The 19,275-nt window shown below is 36.2% G+C and overlaps 1 protein-coding gene across 7 annotated transcripts in view; it reads right to left on the bottom strand.

Moving 5' to 3' along the window:
* ZNF644 (zinc finger protein 644) overlaps nt 1–19,275 on the bottom strand; it is a 50,150-nt gene that overhangs the window by 17,767 nt on the left and 13,108 nt on the right. For 5 of the 7 annotated variants that reach the window (XM_065657551.1, XM_065657552.1, XM_065657550.1 and 2 more), the window contains exon 2: nt 11,285–11,340. The exons of the other annotated variants lie outside the window; for them this stretch is intronic. The gene's annotated coding sequence lies outside the window, so the exon portion shown is untranslated. The remainder of the gene's footprint in view (nt 1–11,284; nt 11,341–19,275) is intronic. 7 annotated transcript variants of the gene reach the window in all.

Raw genomic sequence — 19,275 nt, 5'->3', positions numbered from 1 at the left:
AGAAAAAGAATGAAAAAAATTTGCAATTAAAGAAAGGTTTCCCTTGCTACTCAATCATTGAAATAGCCAATTTAGAAATACAGCAGTGCTCATGTCAGATGCATAATAAATGCTTAAAGTGTATGAAATATTGTATTATTTATCTATAACACACTTTTATGCAAATGTTCTACTAGACACCTCAGTTCCTCATCTTCTTGTTTCATAGATTTTTGCATTTCTTTGCTGGTTTGAGATGGGTCATTTTCCACCATAATAAAGATTTCCAATAAGATCACATTCAAAGCTATCACCCTAAAATGGTGATAATGCACCACCCAGCAGGAGTCTTTACATCACGCATACAAGTTAGAAATGGACAGTGCAAACATGCACTACGAATCAGTAATGCAAAAGTCAATAAAAAGAAGTGAAACCTCCAAGGATGCACGACAGCTCCAACAATTTTACAGCTTAATAGTGTAAGCTTCATACAGTATCAGGCAGCAGAGATGTTCACAAAAATGTTTAGAAGAAATTTAGTAAGCCAATTTTGCCTGAAAGATGTGTTTCCCTCGTTTTATTACTGCAGAGGTAGACAAATGCATGCTCAGTCAATTTGAGAGCCTATATTAGCTTTTATCAACAGGAAGCAACGTTGCTAACGAAGTGGTAAATTCAGTGTTAATGAGTGGCTTCACTGTTACCACCTCTGGGGTAAAACCTTCCATGTTCCAAGATACATCCATCTGTTCTGGTGTGAGGGGTTTAGAGGAAGAACAGACGCTTCCCATTTAAAGCAACTTCATCAGTACCCCCTGAACAGCGGGGAGGCGAACCGAGAATATCCTGCCTGCCTGGAGACTGCAGCCCTCATTATCAGAACGCTCCTGAAAACTTCTCACAGGTTTATGTGCTGAAGACAAAACCATGTTGCTCTACATACAAAACCACAGTGACGCTAAATATTAGTGTTAAAGCTTAAGTTCAAAAGGTGGCTAGGGCATCGTATGATCACCTTTAAACTGAGACTCTCTTCATGAGAGTTATCATGAGCAATATCTAAATCATTACGCCTTTCCATGTTGTGTATTTATGGAGATTGTGAACTATTCCACATGGATCTGACTAGAAGTCTTCTATGGCAATACTTCTGTCCCTACAGATTTCAGCCTTTGAATCAAGCCTGAAATGCTTTTATCAATAATATTGCTGTTACATTTTAATAATTTTCTGCTAATTATCACTTTTTTTCCAGCTATCAGGGTGGCACAAATCACTATGTTATGTGCAGGACAAGAAGAAAGTTTGCAGTTTTAACAGCATGGTATTAAAGAAAACATATGCAGTATCTTTTAAAATTACGGTAATTTAAAGTCTTGAGATGACACTGAGCTAAGATTCAAAACTTCATTTACATTACCTACTCCATGTGTAGAAAGTTGTGCAATAACAATGACAGGCGTAACTAGACACATGCAAGAAAACATTCCACATAATGCCATCATTTTTGAGGAAACATTATCATCTCACTCATACCGTTCAGGGAGCTCAACACCCAAACTTAGACCCTACCAAATCCGAATCCTCTTGAAAAAAAAAGAAAAAACAATCATTGTAACAACTAAGATGTAATGAAGGCTATGCAATATTCTTTGCATATTTCCATCACAGTTTTAAAATTATCTTCTCTATACCTTATCAGAAATACACAAATTACTAATTCTGTCAAAATATATTGTAATTAATCCTTACTTATTGTATTTGAAAAATTAAACATTGAGATCATACTTTACATTTGCTGCAAATCATATCCTGTTATATCCTCTACCCGGGCAAGCACTATACAGTTAAGGTAGCTCTTATTTAAGCACATAGTGCAATAGATCTAGGAGATAATAAGTGTGAAAATGGCAATGCTCAGAAAGTCTACACGAGTGTACACAATCCCAGGCTCAGAACTTTGCAACACACTTTATCTAACAGGCTAGGCCAAATTCAATTCAATTATTTCAGTTAGGCCTAGACTGACTGTAGTGCAGTTAATAGTGTTATTTCTAGTTTACACACGACACTATTTACTATATAGGAATTATTTCATATTCAGAAGTAGAAGGAACCAATTATTTAGCCAACTAAGCTACATTCCATGCCTATTTAATTAAGTACTTTAAAATCGACATATTTTTTAATGTTGTTTTCCTTCATAAAGTATCAGTTTTTAAAATCATAATGAGCTCTGCAGATATGACTGCCTGTGGCCAGATAGTCTAAGCATTAAAAAAGTGTAAGGTCAGAACTATCTTCAAGCTGACAGATCATCATTTAAATGCCTTAAGCTAATCTTATTGTCTAAAAAATCTTGAACATCAGTATTTTTGCAAACTATCAGCACTTGCTATAACACCCTCACTACACTACGTCTTGAGGTTACTACAAAAGAAATGAGGTGATAATTGCATATTAACATAATTATTCAGTAATCCCTCTGAGCAAGCTTCCTAGGTCACTCAGTAATTCAGGTTAGATGCAACCTTCCTGTCATCAGATCTATGCTGTCCACTTTCTGTTCATTAATAATTCTTTTTTTAGAGGAATGTACTTAATCCCATTGTTCTATGTACATTATTAATTGTATTTATTACCAGTACGTTCTTATTTCACAATGACAACCTTCGCTACATAAGAGGGTCACACACCAAATTAAAGGTATTGCCTCTGTGCAATATCAGTTCATTAAAACTTACACTCCAGTGCTAAGTGTACTATGCTACTGCCTACTAGTAGTTGTAGTTAGAGATTTGTCAGTTTCTGTAACAAAACCCACTTCATTTTACAAGAATTTATAATAGATCTGAAAGCCCACTGGAGCTGAAAAATTAAGATGGAAGAATTTGGTTGAGTTTGTGAAAAGCATTAAGTGCTTTTCTGTGCTTTGATAGCAAGTTTCTCATTAAATTCATAAATATAAGCTAATGAACTAAAAGCCCAGAGCAACTATTAAGTGGCACAAAAACTTAGAAGCCATCTCCTGAATGGACTGAATTTACTCAGCCTAGTTAAAGTAAATGAAGAAATATAAGGTCTTTCAGCTGTGCTGTAATGAAGGAAAAAATATACTTATCCTGTGCTCAGTAAATCCTTGTAAGTCAAGTTCTTTAAGTAGATTTGTGAATAACCAGGACACTGAAGGAATTATTCAAATACTCAAGAGATAGGAAAGTTTCGGGTTTTCATTGTTCCCATTTAGATTCTTCATTAAGACTTTGTTATGTAAACAGAGAAAACTAACAAAATCTATCATTCTGTCCACAAGCATTGCTGTAATAAAGCTTTCTCAAGTGACAGATATTAAAGATGATGGAACCAAAGTCACAGATTTTTAGACAGCAAACAGCAGACCAGAGAGAGCTTAAGTACAGGACTAAAGAGGTGTCTCCTTCCATTTTGCTCCATTATGTGGTCCATTTCTTCAACTTAATCACAGCAAACATCAAGCATGGAGCTTCCACCAAAAGTAAAATGTTTAAGAACCTTTGGAAAATGAAGGTTTGTACAGAGTACTAGAGGAATTAGTAGTGTATTAGCACAAATCAGACACATCTTGAGAAAAAAACAAACAAACAAACAACAAGTTATTTAGAGGATAGCTGGACAATATTTTTGCCTGTTTCATACAGTACTGCACGCAGTTCACTCCTCCTGAGTTTTGGGTGTTACCTAGTAATATGAATACCCAACGTCAATAAAATCATGATACTTTGACCAGTAGAAGAACGCCTATTACTCATTTTCCACTTTACCTCTTCTTAGAAGGTATCCAGATCCACCCACCCTTCAGACAGAAACAGAACCACAAAGCCTGACAACCAGAGGATGAGTCAGTGACTCCCCTTGCCTTCCTCCAGCTCCTGTGTTTGCACAATAAATTCTCAAAAATGCATTTCCTTCTGCACAGCAGAGACACTTTGTAGGCTGCCTTCTTAGCTTTGAAACCTACAAATGCACCCAAACATTTCCGGATTTTTTTTGGACTTCTGTAGTGAAGAGGCTGGTGGTTCAATATGCACAACACCGAATACTGCCCTCCCACAACCTACTTTACATACAAGTATATGGTTATTAATATAACTACAGTCTGAGGAGTTCCACTGAAAACTAGTTATCTTCAATTCAGATCCATGGCTGTCCAAATGAAAACACAAACATTAGAGAAGTCTCACAGATAGATAACAAGTCTCCCATATTAAAAAATATTTTTAAAGCAGTAAGAAAAATTACTGATACAACACTAGGAGGTTGTATTATGCCTAAATAAAGAAATACAAAGTTATTGCCACGCACAATACAACCTGTTGTTATACTGTTGACAGATTCATTGAGTGGAATGGACAGATTCATATCTCAGTGGAAAAAAGCTGACCAAAGAGAAACCTTGAACTACGAGTCATCACACAAAAGCAGCTTATCTTTTCAGGAAAATTATACTCAGAAACACCAAACCTGAAGCACACTTCTTCAGAAAGTTTATTTACCTGAAACTTTTTCCTATTGAAACCATTTCTTCAAAAGCTGTGTGTTGGGTAGCAAGGAAAAAAAACGTTTCCTTAAAAACGTCAACATTTCAGAAACTTGATTTCTGGTCTAAAATGTTTAAGAGTGATATTTTAACATCTCAAATGTAAAAGGAAACAGTACACAACTGAAGAATGACTGCCTTACAATTCAGAAATCATAGCAGAGAATACCATTACTGCCACCAACCATTCTTAACCTTATTCCTCTAACATTGATTTGCTTGGGAAAATAAACCAGTTTGTCACAATAGGGTACATCATGCTAAAATTCAATACTGAAATCAATAAAATAAATGATGATACAATTTAAGTGTCACAAGAATCAGATGCATGACTTAAAAAAATACTCTTCTGGTTCTAAGTGCTAATCGAGCAGTTTAAGATGGTTTCATTGGTAGACACTTTTCAAATTGAATTAGGTATTTCTAGAAGATGCCTAGCCAGTACAAAAAACCCAAGACTTTCACTCTGGTAACTTAAGAACAGTCACATATTGTCTGGCAACTCCCCACAGGCTTCTGTAACTTTCCCCAGCACTCCACAGTAGAGGACAACCAAGTACATAAGTCTCCATGTTCCTGCAGCTCTTCGTCTAGTAGTACGATCTAGTTTGAATTGCATTGCCATTGGCTTCTACTAAAGATAAGAATTAAAATCAAATATTGAATTTTCCTATATGCAGGCACACATGGTCATGACTAGCAGCATTACAGTAAGAGACATATTAAGTTTGAAAAAGACTTAATTCCCTGTGACAATACACACTATTTCTCTCCAAAACTGATTCCTTACATACTTTTACATGCATATATAAATTATTTTCCTTTATGTCAATATCACAGGCTCACACCTAAATAAATTAAATGTTTGAGAAAACACTTTTATCTATTTCATCACCACTATCTGTGTTTTTCAGTCAAATGTATTCTTAAGCCTCAAGTATGGTACCAAAAATTGTTTTTATCTAGACACAATAAAATGGATTATTTTAGTAACCACCAGCATTACAAAACAAGAACATTTTTGTTCATTACAGTCTATAAATAAAAGCCCTGCTCCCATCCTTGTGAGACAAAATTTTTATCAGACTGCCAAAAAATTAAGGGTTGTGATGAGCAGTACAAAGTCTAGTTGGTGGCCAGTAATTCACACTGTATCCTGGGGTCAGTACTGAATCCAACACTGTTCAACATCTTCATTAATGACCTGGATGATGAGGCAGACTGCAAGTTTGCTGATGATACAAGACCGAGTGGAGTGGCTGATACACCAGCAGCTTGCGCTGCCATTCAGGTGCACCTTAGCAGGCTGAATGAATGGGCTGACAGAAACCTCATGATACTATAAATTGATGCCCCGAGCCCGTTCTTATATCTCTCTTCCAGTGTTCCTGTTTTCCAGAGTTCTCTCACTAACTAAAAGAATATCATTACTCATTAGGTAAAGTAATATTATCGCACTCAAATTTATAAACATGCATTTACCAAGTCTCACCTCATTTTCTGCAATTCAGGACTTTCCACAGGATGAACCCCTCCTTCTATGTCACCAATTACTTAGATGCCTTCTTGCTATGTCACACCTCAGAGGGGCCTAAGGATGCTGGATTCTCAGTGGCAGCTTTTCAGGCAATACAATAAAAACATTTCCTCCTCATAGAACTCCCTCCCACCAGCGATGCTGCTGTAACTCCGGCCACAGCGAGTGAGACATTTCACAGTGAGCATGTGTTTAGGGAAGTACCCGCATTCTTCCAGGCTCTAGTCTCATCCCTACAGTCCTTACATGGGGGATGATACTAAAATGAAAGATCTGCTGTCACTGCAGAAGGTTCCGGCTTGCAGAGCAGAGGAAGTAGTCTCAACATGGAGCCATGTGCTGTCAAATTACTGTGCTATACATTCGAATTATGCTTTTCTTTGCAGCAAAGCCAATTTAAATACCTCTTGCCTCCTTCTACTCTCCCACATTCCTTCTGTCATACTTTATCAGCAATTTCATTATCCTGTTTAAAAGGCCGGGACCCACACACTGCTGAATTGGCACAACCAAGAGACAACAATTCTGAGTAAGGGCACAAACCTTTACCAGCTTTGTCAACAGAAAAATCTACCAGGGAATCTTTTCCTAAAATTTATATCAATAAATTAAAAAGTGAAACTATAGAGAAGATTTCAGAAGGCAAAAAAGCAGCTTTGGCAGTCCTCTAACTGCAAAAGACAACATTATGAAGAACACTACCACAACGTAAATTTTATATTCTAAAATTACTTGAAATACATTACTCAATCTAAGTAAACGGCTAGAAGTAAATGCTAAAATAATTCAACTAAGGAACATAAACTACATCTTCTGCGAATACTCCTAACACTAGAAATCCTCTTAAATTACATATCAGACATGATAGCTAGATTTTCCATAGACATATACAAATGCAAATCCTTCCAGTAGGTTAAATTAAAAGTATTTTCATTTCTAAAACACATCAGTAACTTTTAGGAATTTTAAAACAAATCTACTCCCCCTTAACCAATGTTTTGCAGAATCAAAGTCACTTCACCTGCTCAAAAAAGTCCTTTTGAAGCCAGGTACTGCCACCAAGTGGTGGTGAAATTCTGTATGCAAATCTAATTATTCCACATGAATAGAACACATAGAACTGAAAATGTTCCCCCAGCTGCCCAATATGAGAAAGAGTGTACTAACACAAAGACATTTAAAATTAATCAAAGCAGAACCTACCGAATTTTCATATCCAAATCTAAAACTGACTTTCAATTTAAAACAGTTTTTTCCTACAATTTGTTCTTTTTGTTCAGACATCTTTTGTGAACAGTTGAGCAAATAGCCCTTTCTTCCAATACAAATCCAATATATATCAACAAACTGTTTTAAATTTCCATAACTCTGCACAAATCCCCAATGATTACAACTACATGGCCAAGTCTTATTTTCATCGTAATCCCAAATTTCAGAGAAAGCTGAATTCAGTAACCAAAGCGAAAGACCTCTTAAGTTATAAACATCCAGCTTGTTACTTGGATAAACAATTGAATGCACTTCTGTTAGTACGTAAAGACCACAGCCAGACTGAGAAGGATTTTTAGAAGTCAGGTATATTTGACTATTTTTACAGGAACATTTCTCAAGTTCAATAAACTATATTGTTAAGTACCTGCATAAACTAGTCCTGAATTGTCAGTCCTATAGATCACAGATGAAAACTCGCATAACAACATGATGCTGCATAATGGATTTACAGTACAACTTTCTCAAAAACAACATTAAAAACATTTTAACTCAATTTTATTGAGACAGATCTTTGAACATGACACACCTCTCAACTTTGGAAAAATTCTGACCTTATATCCTGCTATACTAAATAAAAGTTGTAATTCTTTTTATTCGGCATGACCTGAAACACATCTAGCAATTTCTCATGCTTTTTGCTTTTTTGGGTGATAAGTATTTGCTGTACATATTTTAACAGTATCACAAATTTTAAGGTTGTCTTCCCTGCTAATGTAGAGACTAAACTCCTAAAGCATGCTGTCTTTCCCAATTATAAAAAGACTACCTGAAACGAACATTCTGCTTTTACTCAATGAATTTAAAACCTTAATGTAACGAATTACATTAGTGATATTAACTCATCCTTACCAGCAAACTGCTTCTCATCATCCTGTATGTTCTTTCAGTGATCAAGGGTTAAAAAGCTAATAAGATTGTAAGTAACAGTGCCAGGTAAGTAAAAAAAACCAACCTTGTTCCTCTTGAGATTAAGTAGAAAAAATTCTGTCAACTTGGAGAAAGTTATCCTTACTGATGAACAGATAAAATAAGAGTTTTTAAAAGACTCAAAGCTATATAACTCTTTACATGACCTAATGAACAGACAAGACTCATAATTCTAAGTGACAAGAAAAGACAAGGTCACTCCCCTTAAAATGTGACCTCGCTCTGCACACTGTTACAGGGAAATTCAGCACAAGCATCTACCTTCTGTAGTGTTTCCTGTTACACAGAAGCGTGATCCATTGAGTCTCAATAACACATTAAGACCAAGATTATTTTTTCCTAACTTTCCCCCATATTTAAAACAAAATAGGTCCTCCTACGGAACTCAGAAGATGCAGTCTGCAAGTCAGAAAATATAAGAACAAAGACTATGGTTATCATAACAAAGTACATTCACTATTTGTAAATAGTATCTTACGCATCTGTGTTTTTAGCTGGCAAGATCTTTTTGTTTTAATTTCCAAAAGTCAGGATTTTAAATCTTTTAAATTTGCATGAGAAAAGTGAACTATTTGAAATTAGAAGAACAGAGACCTCAAATCCTTTACTTAAAGAAAATGTACATGGAAAGCACATTATCAGAGTCATTAGGAAATGCATTCTGGTCAAGAGTATAAGAAAAACATTTAAGCAAATAATTAAGTCACATTTTCAGCTATTGCTTTACATGGTGTAAGCTTACACAAAAGGACAAGTCTGTACAGAGTTGTGGGAGCTAAGTTTATTGTTTAGAAGCCTACAAGATGCTGCAGCCACTACACTCATGAGTGGAGAGAGAAGGCAGACGCAGTTGGGAAATGCAGGTTGTTCTTTAAAATTAAGTCTTTTAGTCATCCTTGCTGCCGTTCTCTGAACCTTCTGCAGCTCTGCCATGTCATTTTTAGTCACAGGACTAGACTAGTACTCAAGAAGCAATACACATTGCAATGCAATGCATCTATGGTACACCACAAATTTGTATAACCAGATCTGGTTTTTGTTTTGTTCTGGTTTTTGTTTTGTTCCCTGATAATGTGTAATATTCTCATTGATTTACTGACTATTCAGTTGTCATTTTCACAGAACTGTCAGAACCTCAAGATCTCCTCCAAGCAATAAAAATACTGATCAAACGTCATTACACTGCTTCCATGTATTCTTTCACACATTTTTCTGTCCTTTTGTTATGTATCCAAGAATACAGTCTTTTTCCTCAGAGACCAGCTTTTTTCTATTATACACAGCTAACCATCATTAAGATGAAAGGTCTTTGGACTTCCATCCAGAAGATTTCATGCTTAAAGAACACACTCAGTTATTTATATACAAGACTTCTCAACTAATTTTCTGTATTTAAACCAGCAATGAGATAACACAAATTAAGAAGAGACAGAACATAAACTGAAAGCATTAGAAGGCACAGGGAGCAATCTAAATCTTATTGTGAATTCAAGTTCCCTACCTAGTCCTGATTCTTGTTTTAAAGTCATCCTCAAATAAAGTATTTCCTTTTGCAGAGTTATATTTATTCCTTTTCTTAAAGCAGCACATTCCAGAAACCTGCGAAGTACGGCTAATGCAGTAAACATCCTCTGCACATAAGTATATGCATACTAGAGCAGTATAGCTTACTTCTAATTGTTCATAGCTCAGAAGACAATTCATAATCTAAGTTCTGAGTCAGTTACACATTATGCAAAGGAACAACACTGAACGGAAGAGTTATTTTCAGTTCCCACAAATCGTTCTGGTATAATCAGTATTTTAAAGTTGACAGCAGCTGCTCTAAAAAAGTCTTTGCAGAACAGAAGATAGAAACAAAGCAGGTCATGTCTATTTTAAAATTTACATACTACATTTAAAAAGTTACATTAAGTCTACATATTAATCAGAGATTAGAAATGAAGAACAAGCTGACTTGAGCAAATGGGATCTCCCTCTCACCTTTTCAAAACATCAAGTCACCACAAGCAGCTGTATTCTGAGACAGTATATTAGTGAAAGAGCAAGCAGGGAACTTGAGAAGCCAGTTGTCGTTTGTTATGGAAGCCTATGTACAGGAGTCCACCATGTCCTGTCTCCACAGCAGAGAACTTACAGAACTTTGGGGCCTTACCTAAAGATACGCTTGAAAGACTCAAGCTAAAATGGATTAAAGCAAATTGCTCTTTGTTAAATGTTTCACATAATTCAATGAAGAAGAGATTAATTTTAAAGGTCAAAATATTCCTGAAGTAGAACATAAGGAACATGAAGAGAAACAAAATCTGGGCTTAGCTAAATTCTTTTTTTGTCAAAATAAGAGGTGGGGGGAGCGGAGGAGAAATGCCAAAGTTACAGAAAATTTTTTCTAGATGGACACTTTGCAAGTGCAAATGGACACTTCAGTTCTACAGCTCATGAGTACCAGCAGTACATCTTCATATACTTTGTCTTTCAAATAGCACTCAAAAACCCCAATCCAAACCAAACCCAGAAACCAACAAAATTTCAGTATTAAAAATTTGAAATGCTATTCTGGTAGCTGGTCAAATTTCCCGCATAGTTATTTATTAATAGAATAAGTGCAAGTTTAACATGCTGCTTAGACAATGCAAAGTACACTTTCAGTATTTTGAAACCAGATGGATAATATGCAGAGGATGAAACTAATTTGAAGTACTCAGAACTTTGGCTCACAACAGCTAGCAGAATGCCTTGATAGCTTTTTGACTATATTAGTTGATGGAAGAAAAGCATAATTATCATAATAATCTTAAATATTAGGGGGGGTGTGTGTTTTGTTCCTATTTTGATTTCATAGAAGTAACACTATGTCCGTAACTTACAGTAATCAGGACATAAATTTCAATACAATTTTCACTAACCACTTTTTCCTGAGTGTTCAGAAGTATGTGCTAATGAATCCACAGAATTTGAAAGAAAAACACCCCCCCACAACTTCTACTCACCTTTGTTTGTTTGATTTGCATTAAACTGCAATATCCACTTCCACATTAAAACAAACCTGCAAAATAAAACAAGAACTTACTGTACAGCTGTCATTGTTTTCTGCTTGTGTTCTAGACCATCAGACAAGACAGGCAAAGTACAGAGCTAAGCAATCAACAGCTACAAATGTATTCTATCAGTTTTGTCTCAGGGTAGAAATACCAAAATTCCAGTGGTCTTCTGTCAGATACACATGTAATTTTCAAAGAACATAGATGTTGGTACTTTAATTAAAAAATCTACAAGAAATCACACCAAATATACACACGCTATTAAACTAATTGGGCAAAACGGAAAAAAAGTTGCATGGCAAGAAAAGCTCTGCTGCATTTTCTGCTAGTGCCTTCCAAGTCACCTATCTTAAGTTCCCTGAATGAGGAACAATGCACAGAAAGGAAATGGTTACAAACTAAAAGGATCTTTGAATCTTTTTAGCAAAAACAATCAACATATCTGAGAGATTTTAAACCTGGGCCTCACTAATTCCTCGCCCTTCCTAGGACAAAGTTGTGATTATTATTTTAAGGCTAGCTGGCTCATTTTAAAATCATAGCTTGCTTTGCTTTCATGAAGGCTGACTAACGTCAGATTAAATGCTTTAATTTCAGTTTTGCTCATGGATCTTTAACAGAACTATACAAGGCAATTTTTCACCTCCTAGACTATATACCATTTGGAAGAGACTCCGAAAGCCACCAAAGCTGCACAAAATCAAGAATGGATTTGGATATAGCATCTCTGCAGAAATGGGTCTACTTCTAACGAAGACACAACCAGTAGCATACAGCTTTGCAGAGACAGTTATTTGTATCTAGACTAAACTAATGTATCCCTCACCAAAATTAACTCTGAGAGACCTATCCTCACATACTGCCTAAGATTCCTTCCCTCCATTTGTTCACACACACAGCTTTTTGATTCTGAGTTCCCCAGTCAGTTTGTGTCTCGAAGACACCTGCCTAAATTACAAGGAGTAAGGAAAGACAGCCTTTCAAAAAAGTCTTGCTGGGCAATATAAAGCAACAGAAGACAAGTCTCCAAGCTCCTTTCCCTAGTCCCAGGATCATTTCCTAATTATCGTATTGAACTGTAGCCTTGATGCCTTAATGTTATTCAAAAGATATGTTAATTTCTCAAATTAGTTGTATTACAGAAAAAAAATTAAAATTCTTTAGTCATGTTTTACAGTAATATTCACATTACTAGCCCAGAGAAGCAAAAGTGCTATTTTCAAGCAGTGGTGGAGCCCTACTGTATGTTACAGAAGGTAAACCTAAACGTACAGGTAAAAACACCCATAAAACACAACCTCCACGTATGAAAAGCCAAAACACCTTTCAAAAAATGGGAAAGAAGTTCTATGCAGGCTTTACATCATCAGACACTAAGATCAGCACAGTAAACCTGCAAATTTCAGCTGGGCAGAGCCAATCCCACCCTAACACTTCTTTCACTGCAAGTAAGAATGACACCAATGACTGCCCCTGTGCAAAATTATCTCCCACCACCACTGTCGCAATTCTCATATGTTCCGAACATTGCAATTGCTCAACATTAGCAATAACCTTTCTCAACAGATTTCATGGTTTGTGATTCAAGTGCAGATAGAATCTTTGCATCAAAGGATTAAGCCCAGACAACTGCAAATCACTGTAGTACTACAGCAGGCTGTCATACAAGTCATCACTCACTAACAGCTTTTTCATGGAAACACATTACACCCATTTGCTGACACAAAACAGCAAGTCTTACTCTGCAGTGCCTATCTGGAGGGCATGTACTCTTGTACTCATCGAATGTGCTTTTTGGATAAAACTTAAATGCAAGTATTCTTGAATGTAGGTATTCTTTGGTTCACAGGGAGCTCACAGACCACTTTGGGGATAAATTTGGGCTTACTCTGTACCTACATCTGGTACAGAGGGAAAGAGAAGGGAATAGATAAGATGTGCCATCATAATTTGGATATTGTCCAGCGGAAGGAAAAGTGACAGAAGCTTCACAAAGAGAGATCATCAGCAAGCCAACTGCTGAAGGACCAAAGGCCTGGCCACTGTAGCCTTGTGTTACAAGCTTCAAAGGGACCCACAGAATTAATTTCCCTTTTCAGGATTTCAGACCCACTGGTGTTCAAAGCTCCACCCAATGGGAGACAGTACATGCAGTGGCATGCGAACACCTTGATGAAGGCAATGCAATCTGCACCAAGACACCAGATTTTAGCCCAAACTATTGATGGCATTGAGACTCTATTTAAAGCAACCCAACCTACAGTACTTAACCAACAGTCACTTCTCAAACGTCTTTCTGCTGTCAAGGAAGATTCCTCTCACTCCAGCACAAACAATCAAACTCTAACACCTCATTTCAAGGGGGTTGATATTTGGAATAACTGAGCACCTGAAATTCTTTACCAGCAGATCCAAGAGAGGTAGTTCTCCAAGACTTCTTAAGGAAAGGTAAAGACATCAAAATCACAAATGCTTTGGCTCAGATTTTCCTGTCTTAATTCTCACTATCAGGAAAGTAAGTGAGAATGAAAACCCCCTCCCTCACCAATTAATAAAGACAACATCAAAAGGGACTCGGAAGCAGGTAAGAAATGTAGTTACAGGGCGCTGACCTTCAGGCCTTGCCATTCAAAGAGTGAAAAGGGGCCCACCGCAGGTACAAGGACTGCTGTAAAATGGTTAGGCTCTGATCACCGATAAGCAGCTGCCTGTTCTGATAAGGGCAGAGAACAGGAAGTAGAAGAAAACTGCAACGGTGGAGACAAGCAGTATCTCACGTGTACCCTCGTGATACTGAAGAAACACAAATGGACTGAAAGTGCTTAAAAGCACACGTATTTCTGACTAATTGGTAAGTGTGAACCAAGGCTGGTTCAATGCTAGCAATGATCCCCTTGCCCAGAGACAATACAAAAAAAGCAGCAAACCAATGATACTTCTTTTCATGCAGCACATAAAAAAGGCTGAAGTAGGCACAAGAAGTTCTCCAGTCTGTAGGCAGTGACAAAGTCACAGCTGTGGGTATTGCCCAGAGACAAAAGTACAATGTCTCAAGTGTATCTGAGTTACAGAGAGAGACACAAAGAGACTCTCAAAAAGCATTTGAGTAATAATTTAGAAGGCTGTCTATACACACTGTAAAACAATTGCTACAGATAATCACACTAGACTAGTTAAAATGTTTAATCTTTCTGGTTAGCTAGAGGACAACTACAAAAGCTTCCATTAATACTGCTTTCCCAAGGAAACAACAGTTGCTACTAAAGAACAACTAAGATAACTATTTCACATCTATAAAGATTTTATCCATGACTCTTGCATGAAACTCCTAACCATTCACGATACAAGGTTTATAAAGACAATTAATCTGAGTTTAAATATAAGTTACTACAGAAAACTTGCCTAACTACTCCTCTTGTCTAACGAGCTGGATCTTATGTCAAAAATAAATTTGCTTTTAGTCACTTTCTATTATATTATTAGGGCTCTGTTTCCTATAATGAAGTATCTCCTATAATATGCCCCTCTCTGGGGAAAAAGCTTGAGAAACACTAGAATGCAAAGGTGTACAATAAGTAAATAAAATCTGCAGTAATCCTGACATGAATTTTGATCTATTTATCTACTCTTTAGCTCTTATTTCCTAACAGATCTGTGATAACTGACATTTCTACATCTATCTGGGAAAAGCACTTAACCATCTTGAACCACCACCTTCTCCTGGAATGTCTGCACTCAGGAACATAATTCACAGTGCAACTTTTTGATGGGTTTCTTTGGCATTGTTTTTGTTTGTTTATTGTTGTTGTTGTTTTGGGGAGGTTTTGTGTGTGTTGTTTGGTTGGTTTTTTAAGAGAGTTATAATGCAATACAAAACTAGCCTTTGCCCCATAGCTGATGATGCTTGTGGGGGAAGGAAGAGGAAGAAACAAAGGCTAGAATAAACTACACTATACAAACCACTTTTGTTGGTATGAACTATGGCTTAACAGTCCCATTTCACTATCTTAACATAAAACCACAGAAAAAAGTTTGCAACTGTAATCTCGACTTCAAGTACTTTCTGGCATCTACAAAGACGTGATGAGTTGGTTGAGAATGGCATTTACATTTATTAGGTTACTGCTGTCCCAGCATTAAAGTCTGCTAAATTCAAAAGCTGTGGAGGAGAGGAAGAAATTTCATTCTGATATCTGATGCAGCTCTGGAAAATGTCCATAATCTTACAGAAATCTAATAATCCTAAGAATCGATGCAGGAAAAAACAGCTAGTAGAAAACAGAAATTGTGCTACGAAAAGGCTATTACAAGAAGCCCAGAAGTTCCAGCTAAAATTGTACACACAACTACCAAGGACAAAATAATTTCAGAAGAGGACTGAAAAAGCAAAAACTTAGATGACAAGTCTCCTAAATCAGTTAATACAGCTGAAAAGCTCTTTAAATACAAGCATATACTGCCATTTTCCCAACAAGTAGACAATAATGACCTTGTCTGTACCAAATGTAGTTTCCTGCTTTCTGTTTGTACAAGGAGCTTTCATGCGCTTTTATTTCTATTAAAAAGTGTAAAAATAACTTAATCTACATTCAGTAGCCACAAATATTCATAATATTCAATGTGGATGAATTCAAATAATCACTTGAATTTAAATGAGGTTTTCTAAAATCACAAAATTAATTCCCTTTGAGAATTTGTAAAAGTCCTCTCAATCTATGCTATCCCAACCTTATTTTAACCAACTGAATTATAAATGTCACAATGAAATTTATCAAAATTAAAATTGCAAAGGAAAAATAGTTAATGCAAAGCGATGTTTAAGTGCAGGTACCCTACTGAAGCCTGAATTATTCAGAAGTCAAATTAGACAAGAACTTAACACTTCACAATATGAAGAGACAAAATTTAAGTCCTTTTACTGGAAATGCTTCTGACTTCAAAGAATCTGCCGTGACTGAACAGGAGTGAGCAAGCAAGGGACTGCAAGAGAGAAAACTGCCTCCTGCATTTTGAATCTCCTGCTAGATCTTGAGTTATCCAAAAAATAGTTCAAAGCAGCTACAGTTCTTCCTTTGTCTATTCATCACAGTAAAAAGCCACATGCACAGCTCCCAAAGCTGTGGTGGGGCTTTCACGTGGAAGTGTTGAAATGTCTCATTTTTCTACTTGGAGAAAGTTTTGCTTTTTGACAACACCCCGTATGGGACAGTGAAGCACTTCAAGGAAAAGTGTGACAGCATAGAAAATGAACACAACTGATCATACCTCAGACTGTGAAGCTGTTTCAGTCCAAAGAAGATTACAAGTAGATGAATACAACATTAATAGGAGTATCACAGTAGGGAAAAAAAGTAGTCAGAGATAGTAGCTCGAACAGAAAAAAAGAACTTGTGTTTTCACCATCAATTAAGTCAAACAACAGATTTAATTATTTCAAATATCTCCATTATGTAAACAAAAAAAATGGAAAATCCATCACAGTGAAAAATATTCTAGGTAGACTGGGGTTTGGACTGATAAAACAAAAGGTTACTTTTCCTCTCCACCACTAAACAGATAAAGAAGTAAGCATTTAAAGATGTACACAATAGGCACACAATAAAGATGGAAAGATGTCTACACAGAAGAAAGAGGAAACAAATATAATTAAAGAGCTGTTTACTTTCCATGGACATTACCCAGTAAGTAATATGTTAGAATCAACATACAAATGAAAGCATCACAAAAGCACTAAACTGAAGTATCTGTTTAAAGATGGAGTTATGAAAATGTTTAGAACTTCAAGGCCTTAAGATAAAATATTAATATATTGTTTCTGAAGGTTACTTATCAATGCAGTTTCCCCTTTAGGTAAGATTAGTTGTAACATTCTAAGCATTGATACTTAATAATCCATATCTAATTAAATCGAATGGCATTCTTCACAATAAGAATTACCATAAGCAATAAGCTGCAGAGAAATAATTCACCTTCTTTATAATTTCTCTACCAGTTTAAGTTACAGATCAACATACCACTTGCGTAATAAGCACCTGTACATTTTCGGTCACCCTTCAGCCCATTTATGTTGACTACGTGAACCAGCTCTTCATTTGCTGCATTTATATACCTTAAATATAACAGCTTCTATCAGATAGGAACAGCTTAAAGCACAGAATGACATCATCTCGCCATTCCACTCCAGACTACTAATGGCACTGTACGTAACCTTGGCATCATCCTTGACATTGAACACTTCTTTCATTATGCTGTCAGCAAAATCTCCTCAATACATTACCTGTGCAGGAAATGCCTCTGCCCTTCAGCTATGGAATCACTCTCTCCTCCAGTCTGAATTACAACATGTTCCTTCACCATATCATCACATGAGCTTTACATACAGCACCCCAGAATGCAGTGACTATAAGCATGGCATGAAGGCACTCTGGAAAACAGAGTTACACGAGATCTTGCCTCCCTCATACAAATTTATTATGGTTCCTTACAAATTCAAACTTTGCACACCCAGTTCCTCAGCTGAAACTAAGTAAACAGAAATCAAAACCAGAGAGCTTCTTCTCTGAAGTGCTTCTCTAAGGAAGCAACTGCCTTAATTAAAAAACATGCATTTTGTGAATTAAAAAAAAAATTAGAACATCTGAGGCAGCACCTTCCATATGCTCATTTTAAGGAAACAGCCTGTTACATTTCAGGAGTCGTTTTTTAAATACCAAACTGTACAGTGGTGTTAGACATTTGTAGTGTCATTCTCTCCTTTCTACAAAACGTAAAGATTTTTTAATATAAACATGAAGGCGGCAAAGGTAAGCATAATAATAAAAAAAGTTCAAGTTAAGGTTGTATACATCAAATTAGTTCATCTCCTTTTGTGTACCACCAAGCTGCAACACTCTATTGTCCAACTGACTGTCTTTACATGCTATGCATTTTTCTACTACTTGAAAGTTGTATTTTATGTATTTGGCACATATGCCTGTAAATGAGGCAGGATTCCACTGAAATCAGTCAGAAGACTATTTTGTACAAGATACTCAAAGAAGGTGTGAAATCAGATCGTACAAAAAAAGTAGTACATAAGTACAACCAAAGTAAATAAAGCATGTGTGCTACTTGAGAAATACCATGTTTTAAGTACAGATATTTGCATTCCAAGTCATAGGCGACCATATATTTTAGATGTATACTTTAAGTAAAAGTGTTCTTAATTTTCACCAATGACCACTGAATAATCTTTCATAAGCCCTCCGAATAGAGAATAGTTTATCAGCTCCACCTCTACTGAAAGAATCCAGTGTCTTTTCAGATGGGAAGCCTGACAGAGAACTTCACCAAAACTCCCCCACCACCAAAATAACTAAACGTGATCTGCTATAGGTATACAGGACACAGCACAAACACCGGACTTTGATGAAAAGCAGATACAGTTGTCAGTCCATTCCTGCCATCAAGTCTGCCACCTGTGGAATCCGGACACACATAGAAATGCATCAATTAATCTTCACGCATTCACTGCACTTCACATACCCCTTTCCTGACATACTACATTACACACCTCTGAAATTCTTCAGCATTAACTGCACTCTTCCCTGTTAATAAAAAAAAACTGCAAAAAGTTTATTCCACAATACATACACTTACGTTCTTATGAAATAAAATACAATGCAGATCCCTGAGTAGAGTCCACTCTAGAATCTGGTCTTTATTCATAAGTCTTCAAACAGGATTTGGGTTGGCCATATTTTTACATTTTTAACTTAAAATATAAAAATATCTTAAATGAAAGCTTTGCTGCATTAAAAAAATAAAGTAAGGGTTTAATTTCTGAAAGCTAGGATTATGTTACCAGATACCAAATACTTTGTGAAATAGTATCAGGGCTTTTTAAAAAATTATTACCAAAAAAGATTAATACTCTGTACTGGGTCTCTTCTGCACATTGT

This window comes from Caloenas nicobarica, chromosome Z (assembly GCF_036013445.1).
Source record: "Caloenas nicobarica isolate bCalNic1 chromosome Z, bCalNic1.hap1, whole genome shotgun sequence".
Taxonomy (NCBI): domain Eukaryota; kingdom Metazoa; phylum Chordata; class Aves; order Columbiformes; family Columbidae; genus Caloenas; species Caloenas nicobarica.
The sequence above is the reverse complement of the archived record's forward strand: the minus strand, read 5'-3'. Positions and strand labels throughout refer to the sequence as shown.